We start from the raw sequence: 9,713 nt of genomic DNA, 5'->3' as shown, positions 1-9,713 counted from the left end.
GAAAGGCAGAGGCAGGAGGATTGTTGTAAATTCAAGACCATCATGGACTACAAAGTGAGCTCAAGTTTAGCCTGAAATGCACAGTGAGACCTTGTCTCAAAAAGGACCAAAAAAAAAAATTAGTGTCTTGCTAAATTTCTAAGTTGCCCAGCTGGACTAGAACTTGTGATCTTCCTGCCTCAGCCTCCCAGAAGGCTGGGATCCAGATCGGCACCACCACACCCACTGTGAGAGCTTCCTCTATGTCCTAGTGGAGTCTCTTAATCAGATATACAAGCTGAAGATATATTCTCCATTCTATGCACTGCCTTTTCACTTTCTTTTCTTTAAATACTTAATTAGCACTTTATCTGAAAATCCTATTTTGGGCAAATTTCCAAATACAAAAACATAGAGCCAGGCACGGTGGTGCACAGTTGTGGTCCCAGCTAGGGGAGGCTGAGGCAGGAGGATCAGCTGAGTATGCATGGTCAAGAACAGCCTGAACAAAAAAGAAGAAAAAAAGGAAGAATGGGAGGAAAAAAGGGAGGTGGGAGAAGGGAGGGAGGGAAAGAGAGAAAAAGAATGGAAGAGGAAAAAAAAAAAAAAGAAATCACTTCACCTTCATATTGTCCTTTGAAACACAAGCATTTCTAATTTTGATAAAGTTCAGGAGGTTTTTGTTTTGTGCTTTGGTGTTATATTTAGAAATGACTGCAAAACCCAAGATCATAAAGATTTATTCTTATATGTTCTTATATCTTACAGTTTGAGCTTTTACATTTTGATGTATTTTAAGTTAACTTCTGTACATGGTGTGAGTAAGGATATAACTTTTCTCTTTTCCTCGTGGATAACTAACTAGTTCCAATTCCATTTGTTGAAGAAATTATTGTTTCCTTGTTGGATGGCCCGCTCTTCTTCAAACCCAGTTGCAATTGATGTTTGTGTTTATTTTAGGTCTCTCAATTCTATTCCCTTCATCTATTTCCTTATTTTAGTACCACACTGTTTTGATTAATGTAGCTTGGAGGAACTTTTGAAATCAGGAAACGTAGAACTCTCCAACGTTTTTCAAGATATTTTAGCTCTTTGGGATTACTAGCAATTCTAAGAGAATATTAGAATCAGCTTGTCCATTTCTGAAAAAAGTTGGGATTTTGATGGGAATGGCACTAAAAATGTAGATCAATAAGGGGAGTTTTGCCTTCCTCATCATAGTGGTTCCCAATCCAAAAATGCAAGATGTCTATCCATTTATTTAGGTATTTTTTCAACAACCATTTCTAGTTTTTCAAATTGTATTTCTTGTATTTTAAGTTTACTCTCAAGTATCTTATACTTTTTATGCTATTATAGAGTTGTTTTTATTTCAGTTTCAGATTTCTTGATATTGGTGCATAAAAATACAAGCAGTGGTCAACATATATGATGATTTAAATTTTAAAAATTTATTACAGTAAAAGACACGTTACCCTTGGTCCCTTTATGATACTCCCCCTTGCTCTGAACACTTACCTCGATTCTCACCACTTTCTGGAGCAGCTCTGGACGTCTCCTTTCATGAGTGTCTGTGAGGTATGATACAGTGAAACACAAGATGACGGTTTTTAATCAACTCAGGACACTGAGGCAACCAGGGCAGCCCAGCTAAAGGCACGGAAGACACGGATCTGCTTCAGAAATAACAAAGATGACGGGATAAGTGTATTCAAAGCAGGGGAGAGATTTTGAGGGGGTTAATGGCAACGTCTTTTATGGTAATATGGTAAAATTTTAAATATGAATGTATTTTTAAATCATGCGTCGTACAACTGACTTTGTAGATCGATCTTGGGTCTTGAACATATACTGAACTTATTATTGACTCTACTTCTGTGTGTGAACTTTTAAGAATCTTTTAAAATACAACATCACATCATCACATCATCTGTGAACAGAGATAGCCTGACTTCCTCTTTTCCAAACTGTTTTTTTTTTTTTTTCTGTCCTGGCTGAATCTGCCAGCTATCTGTGGAAAACATCTGGTCTCTTCAGTGGGAGGACAGCTGTGCGAATTCCTGAGATGCCCTTGAGTGTCTGAGGAGATTCTCACCTGGTCTTGATGTTGAATATTCTTAACATAAAAGACCGGTTGTGGCGGTGTACACTTGCGACCCCGGCACTTAGGAGGCTGAGGCAGAAAGATCATCTCAAGTTCGAGGCCAGTGCTTCCTTGGTCTATTGAGATCATGTGGGTTTGGGGTTTCATTTTATTAAGATAGTGTATTACACAGAGGCTCATAAACTCGATCTACGGATCTGAAAGAAAGTTAGAACCAGTTTGAAACACCAAGCCTTCGACTCCTGTCCAGAAGGAACTGCCCATCACCGGCACACCTGACTCTCCCCAACTAAATCTCCTGAGCTGGGGCTCCCTCTGATTCATCCCAGAGGGCGCCCCTCTCTTCTAGAGAAGCCCCATTACAGAAACTGACCTCCTGGGGCAGAAAGCAGTGGCCGGCCTGCAAGACCACACGAAAGGTGCCAAGCAATCCTGGGACCCAAACTTGAGCCTACTTTACAAAGAACAGAGCTCTGTGAATCCGACTCTGACCGACTGCAGGGAAAGGTTTGTTGGCAAGGTGTGGCCCGGTTGTCAAAGCACTGCAGCAAGTGCCAGGAGATCTGGACAGCTCACGGGAACAGCAGTCGGGCTCCTAGCGGGGCTTCAGCTCCCCTTCCTGCCCCGCTAGGGTCCCTTCTGGCCAGAGGACACGGTCACCGCAGCTGGAGGGTGAATTCCCAGGCAGCTCCGGTTGGGAAATCTACAGGAAAGCTCCGCCTATCCGCCGGGTACAGCGGGCTCTGGACCAATCCGGTTGCGTCGCTGTGAGACTGGGCTGCTCCGATTGGTCCCCTGAGTGTAAGCCCCGTCCCCGACAGAGGCGGGAGAAGGATTGTGTGGGCGTGGCTCCCGCGGGCCCAATCCCGGGATCCCAGAGGTGGGCAAGCGGGCTGCGGGGACCACACCCCCCGAGGCACCCACTGCCCACTGCCACCCAGAAAAGCCTCCCCCAGGCTGAGTCATGGAATCACCGAGCTGTAACACAGAGGCTCCTTAAGGGCCGGACGGAGCCCGGGGTGACTGGCTCGCTGCTCTGCCGGGAAAGCGATGCCGGGTGTGGTGGCGCACGTCTGTAATTCCAGCACTTGGAAGGCTGAGGCAGGAAGATCGCTGAGTTCGACAAACAGCTTGGGCTGCAAAGTGAGCTCAAGGCCAGTCTGAACTGCATAGCAAGACCCTGTCTCAAACAGACAAAAATAAAAAATAAAGGAAATTGGTGCCGTCCTTTCTTGGGGGCTCTTTGGGACATCGTCGCGGTCGCCGCGGTTTGTCCCCAAGTTAGGAGGAGCCCGGCTGCCAGCCAGAGTCCTCAGACCCTCGGGCACCTTGACCTCTGTGATCCTCTATCCCGGGTCCCTCAGGCACCGTCACACTCTGCGCCCTGACTGGGAGGCCGCTGCCCTCTGAGCTCTGATAGCCACCGACCGGCCACTGTCACCAGCTTGTCACTAGTGGGGCAGGGCGAGCCTGAGTGGGAAAATCCCCTCCTGCTCTCGACTTCTGTGATTTCAAGAAGCTCAGGGAAGTCCTGCATACACGCAGAGCTGCTTCTGCAGTGGGGGCGCCGGAGAGCTGCAGTGGGCTGCATGTCCCCAGAAGTCTTAGCGCCTGCCCCCCCCCCCTTCGACAAAGGGAAGCCAGGGGACAGCTGTGGCCCACGTGGGCTCCTCTCCCCGCCTTTCCGAGTTCCACATGTGCTGGCGAGGCCCACAGTGATGGTTCCCTGCAACCTGACCGACCACGGTTATCTCACCAGGGACCACTGCTGACACACGTGCAGAAGTACTAACTGAGGCCTGGCTTCCTAGCAGGTGCTGCAGAGTGGCCTTGTCCTCTCCATCCCTAACCCGGGCCTCTACTGAGCCGCAGCCCCTGAATTTTTTTTATTTTATTTTGAGGCAGGGTCTTGCTAAGTTGTCCAGACTGACCTTAATCTTGCAACCTGCCCGCCCAGCCTCCTGAGTATCTGGAATTACAGGCATGAGTCATTGTCCCTGGCTGCCTGCTCAGAAATTCGATAAACAACTTGATAAGAAAGGAAGCTAAGTTTCCCTAGAACAGACATTGGGAAGGCAGGGATTTCGGGAACCAGAGGTCTGCGGGTGGGAGAAGGAACAGTGATACTCTGGTTGATCGGGTGGCTTTCACCCCACCCCCACTTCCCACTGGGCTCTCTGGAGGTGGTGAGCTGCTCCTCACCCGAGGTGGTCAAGCAGGGGCTGAAGTCTCCTTCCAAAGCTGCTGGGAACGGGAGAGGGAAGGCCTTGGCTGGCACGGATGTCCCTAAGACAGAGGCCTGGTGCCACCTGGCGGACACAGCTTTAAACTGCAGGCCGCCTGCTGGCCTCTTCCGGAACCGTGAGGGCCCCAGACAGAAAAAGGACCCACACCCTCCGCTTTCTAGGTTTCATCTTCCACACACAGAAGGGTGGACTGGAACACGATCCATCCCACAGGGTGGCTGTGAGGCTTTAATTAACCTAGCAAGCATATAGCGCGATGTGGTGTGAGCTCATTAAAATCATTAGAATCGCTGCTGCTGGGCCTCAGTTTCTCTATCCGTCACTACTTGGGGACCAGACCCCACAAGCATCATTTGCTTCCCTGCCATTCGGCTCCTCCCTAGGAGAAACCCTCGTGGAAGTTCTCTGTGCCTCAGTTTCCAAGTCAGGTAATGTTATAGGCAGCTGAGTTAGACAGGGCTGGGCCCTCAAAAGAGCCAGAGCAGAGAAGTTCAGATCCCTGCAGCCTTGAAAGAGACAATCACCTCTGCGGTGGGCCAGACCTCAAGACAAAAAGCAAAGCAAATCACCCACATCCTAAGGATTGACAGGCTAAATAATTCTGTATCACTCCGAGGAAGTCAGGAGCCAGTATTCCACCCCCTACAGGCTGTTAAGGAGGCCCCTTTACTATGCGACTCGTTCCCCCATTGGCTCCTAATGTAATCAATTTTACCTGAACAATTAATCTCATTGGTTGGCCACAGTTCCGTCCCGCCTTATGTTCACCTTGCAAATTCCCATTTTTCCCCATCTTGGACCCAGCTAACCCCATGGTTTTACTCTATAAAAGTCCCCAAAAAAGACAGAGAGTCCAGCAACCTGCTCGGGACCCCTTCTGTCTCTAAGATAAAAGCTTTCTTTCTCTTAATAAATATATTCTGCTCTTAACCTCCATTGTTCCTAAAATTCATTCTTTGATTTTAGAGAACACAAACTCGTACCGGACATAGTAGGGGGTGAGTTTCATCCCTCTGTATCAGTAATATCCACTCTCAAGGCTGCTCCAGAGACTAAACCAGAGCAACCAGACGCTATCACATTTCCGGAAATATGAAGACTCTTTTTACTTAAACGAATTTACTTTTTAGAAGGACTCTCTGCATCGCCCCCGCAGGCCATGAGTTGCATGTCTGAAATCCTAATTCCAAATTAAATACGAATGCAAATTGGGGAGACCACCCTCGGGGTAACCGCGGTCTTCTCTGCCCGCTCTTCCGAGTCCACTTCTGGGCAGAAGCCCAGAGTCTGGGCCAGCGTGGGTGGGAGATCTTGGTGTCCTACGTGTGTCCCTTGGCAGGGGACAGTGAGGAGGGATCAGGGGTGGGGATGGAGGAACCTGCTTTGCTGGCGCTGTGAGGGAAGGGAGGGGGTTTGGACCTTGGGAAGGAAGCCACTTCTGGGGGCCCTAATTCATTGTCACCATGGGGGAAACCTCCCCCTCCAGGGTGCCTCTGAGTCACTGAGTGTGGTCTTGAACTTTCCATCCTTCTTCTTCAGCCTCCCCTGTGTTTGGAATTTCAGGCCTGCAACCACGTGCCTGGTCTGGTTACTTATCTTTGTTTGTTTGTTTTGCTTTTTGGAGGAGGGCACAGGGAATTGAACTCACAACCTTGCGCTTGCCAGGCATTCGCTGTGCCGCTGAGCTGTACCCATGCCTGTCACCCAGCCTGGAGTCAGCAGCCCTGAGCATACCAGGAGACTCACAGGGCCTGGCACCAACCGCTCCCAGCCAGGTCACTTCCCTCCGCAGCCCCATCTGGAAAACTGTCAGGAAGCCAGGCAGTACACACACTAAACAACCACACCTTGCATTCCTAGGTGTAGAGACAGTGCTAAAACTCATGGGATTCCCCAAGCTCTCTTCAAAAGCTGTCCCTGCATTTGTTGTTAAGACATAGGGTCTCTCTAAGCTGCTCAACTGACCTCAGTCTCTGGAGCTGCCTAGGATTTTAGGCCCTCTCCCTCTAGAGCATCTAGGCCAGGATTGAACATGACGATTCTCCTGCCTCAGCCTCCTAGAGTGGTCAGCATTTTATAGGGATTTTTTTTTGGGGGGGAGGAAGCATGGTTGGTTGCTTGCATGTTGGTTCTTTAAGAAGCAGATGCTGGGGAAGGTTCTGGGAGGAATAGGGGAGGCTGCACAGTCCTGGGAAGGTACCCCACCCCCAGGGTTTCCGGGCCAACTTGAGCCCCAGGCACACAGGTGGAAGTCATCTGTCCCTGGTGAGCTGGCGGAGCTCATGCCCGCTCATCTGAACCCTACGCTTGGGGTTGCACAGTAGGGAGGACTCATGCTGGGCCCAGCACCTTTATAGCTGAAGGTGAATGAGGCCAGTCCTTGTCCTCCTCGTAGCTGCACAGAGCCAGCTGAAGCCTGCAGGGTGGGGACAGTGACACAGCCACACTTCTCAGCCCCTCCTACGTGGGCCACCTCCTCCTGGAGGCTCCCTGGATACAGCACACTGCCCTGCCCCAGCATTCCTCCTTGGCTGTCCCTGAGTCCTGCTCCAAGTCCAAGGGACTGAATATATGACAGGTGTGGACTGAGCATGCAGGGGCTAGCAGCACCTAGAACAGAACCTGGAACATAGTAGGTGCTCAATAAACGCATGGTGAGTGTGCATGGATGACCACAGAGTCCCCAGAAGAGCCGCTGTTGTTGTTTTCCAAAAGAGGACTCAAGGCTTCCGAGGTATTGGTGATAAGCCCAAGGCCACACAGGTAGCATGAGGACCAGCCCAGCCTGGAACCATTTTGCTTGATGGCTTCATGACATCAAGATTAGCACTCTGGGTTCACCTTCACAGGTAGAAAACCAAGCAGAGGACTGGGGTGCAGCTCAGTGAGACAAAGACTGCCTGTGTGTTCGAAGACCTAGATTCCAGTCCCAGCACCCTACAAGCACAATAAAACAGTGCAGGAATGCTGGGCGTGGTGGCACACATCTGTAATCCCAGCACTTCAGAGGCTGAGGCAGGAGGATCTTCATGAGATCAAGGCCTCAACTACATAATGAGACCCTGTCTCACAAAACCAAAAACCAAGGGGAAAAAAAAAAAGCTGAAGCAAAAAGGAAGCCTAGCGAAGTTTGGGACGCCCACAGTTTGGTGAGGATGGAGACCAAACCCACCCTTGACTGCCTATAGTCAAAAAGATGCAAGAAAGGGTTTTCATGCGCATCCTACTGATAGTGAGAAAACACAGCCGTGTGCCAGGCACCATGTCGGTTCCTGGACACAGCACAGGGTGACACCCGAGGCAGGGGAAGGGCCGGTCCAAGAGCCGCCTCATGTCTCAGGACAGCTGGACCAGCAGCACCTTGGGCAGGCGCTGCCACTCAGGCAGGGATCAGCCAAGCTTGAGAAGGGGAGTTTTCACCAGGGTAATTGATAGTTTTTTCCTTGCACCGTGGAAAAGCGCAAAGGAAAAGGGAAAAGGCCTTTATTACAGGTACGTGAAAGCTTCAGGAAAGTGCAAACTCCTGCTGGGGCAGACAAAGAAACCTCGAGCTTTTATTCAGACAGAGGGTGGAGCTTGAAGGGGCGGGCAGAGTGACGTTTTGACAGCTGATTGGGGAATCTTGGAGCATGCGCAAAAAACGGGCACGTAACGCTCGGGTTTGCATGAAGGCGGAAGTCAGCCTTAAATGGCGGCACCGTGCATCGCCGTGTCGGGTCGGCTCCACTCTGAGCATGGCCCTGCTTCACACGGGCGGAACCCAGTAATTACGGGGGTAGGGCCTGGCAGAGGGGTTTCCTTGCCTTCTTCTTCTCCTCCCTCTTGGTCTCTGCTCTTAAGGCCTCCCTAGGACCTGATCTGATGCTGGGGTCGTCTAACCAGGGGCGAGGACAGGTCTTCAAGCAGAGGTCTCCAGGCCGCAGTGACCTCGACCTGGGCCGTTTGTCCAGGGATCAGGCTGCCTGGGAAGCGAGGGGAATCTGTCACCCAGCGGTGGGTTCCAGTCTCCTGCCCGGGTTACAGCCCGGCGCAGGATCTGGGATGGCCTGTTCCTTTCGGGGAGCAAAGTCCACGAGGCGTCTAGGACCTCGGTATTTATTCACGGAGGAAAATGGTGAGGGGATCACTGCCAATGCACTAGACAGGTCGTATGGTGGGGAGCCCTGCGACAGCGGGGGATCGGCCAAGATTGGGGGATTCCCTCTGGAGTCGCACAGGCATCTCCTCTCCCCGCCCGCAGTACCTCATCTCCTCCACCCGTGCTCAGTTGGTGATAAACTGTGTACCGGTCCAGCATCGGCTGCCTGCTTCCACGCAGATACTACACAGCCCGGCCAGACTCGCCGATGAAGCTGAAAGCCAGTTCAGGGAAGACTCACAGCTGGGCAGGGATCTGGGGAGAGCGATGTGGTGTCCTCCACACCGTCACTAGAAGGACACGGGGGAGCTGACCGCCCTCGCGGAGGAGTCCCATGAAAAGCCTCTGCCTTGATGAAAAGTTTCCTTATTTGGAATACAAGGGGATTCCTGGAGATGACATCAAGCTCTCTGCCACGTTATATTGTAGCTTTGATTTTTTGGTTGAGACAAAGTCTCACTGTAGCCCAGGCTGGCCTTGAACTCCCTGCAATCCTCCTGCCTCAGCCTCCAGAGAGCTGGAATGACAGGCATGGGCCACCGTGCCTGGCTCCGGGTACATTCTAGAACTTGCTGAGAGAATCAAAACAGCAGCAGAGCTCTTGTGGAGCCCCTGGACTTGGCAACCGTCAAGAATCCGTGACCTGGACCTGTCACCCAGCTTGGCCTCCTGGCTTTGCCATGTGCTGCACAGGCCTGGGCACATTATTCATTTACGGTGGGCACCTTGGCTGGGAGTGTCCCGAGGTAGGAACAGTACCCAGGAAAAGGAAATGGACAGGAGGTGGCCCCATGTGTTTCCTGCGTTTATCTTTGGGTGGATTTGGCTGTTTTCTGTATTTCTCTTACATTTCTCTGCCACTTCCTAACTTTTGACAATAGGCACTTTCTACTTTCATAACATTAAAAGTTCAACAGAATGACTTAAAAGAAGGTTCTATCTACACACACCCAGCTGCTCACTTTTCAGACAGTAATGACTCATTCGACCCCAACCTGGGTCCTCCAGGGAGGACAGTGACCTCCTTATCATGGAAAAGATAAACAGGATCTGAAGGAAGTTAATTCCTTGAAGAAGGAGAGTTTGGGAGCCATATGTATGGCTGTAAAAAGAAGTCAGCCTTTCTCCTCCATCTGGTGCCAGAGCCATCCCGGCAGCCTGCAGCTTCCCCTCCCGCCCAGGGCGTTGGTGGGAGTCTCATGGCGTCCCAGAGCCTAAACAGGCTCCTGCGACCTTGGTGACAGCA

The sequence above is a fragment of the Cavia porcellus genome, unplaced genomic scaffold (assembly GCF_034190915.1).
Source record: "Cavia porcellus strain 051 isolate PalLab524CR breed Dunkin Hartley unplaced genomic scaffold, mCavPor4.1 scaffold_28, whole genome shotgun sequence".
Taxonomy (NCBI): Eukaryota; Metazoa; Chordata; class Mammalia; order Rodentia; family Caviidae; genus Cavia; species Cavia porcellus.
Note: the sequence above shows the minus strand (reverse complement) of the source record.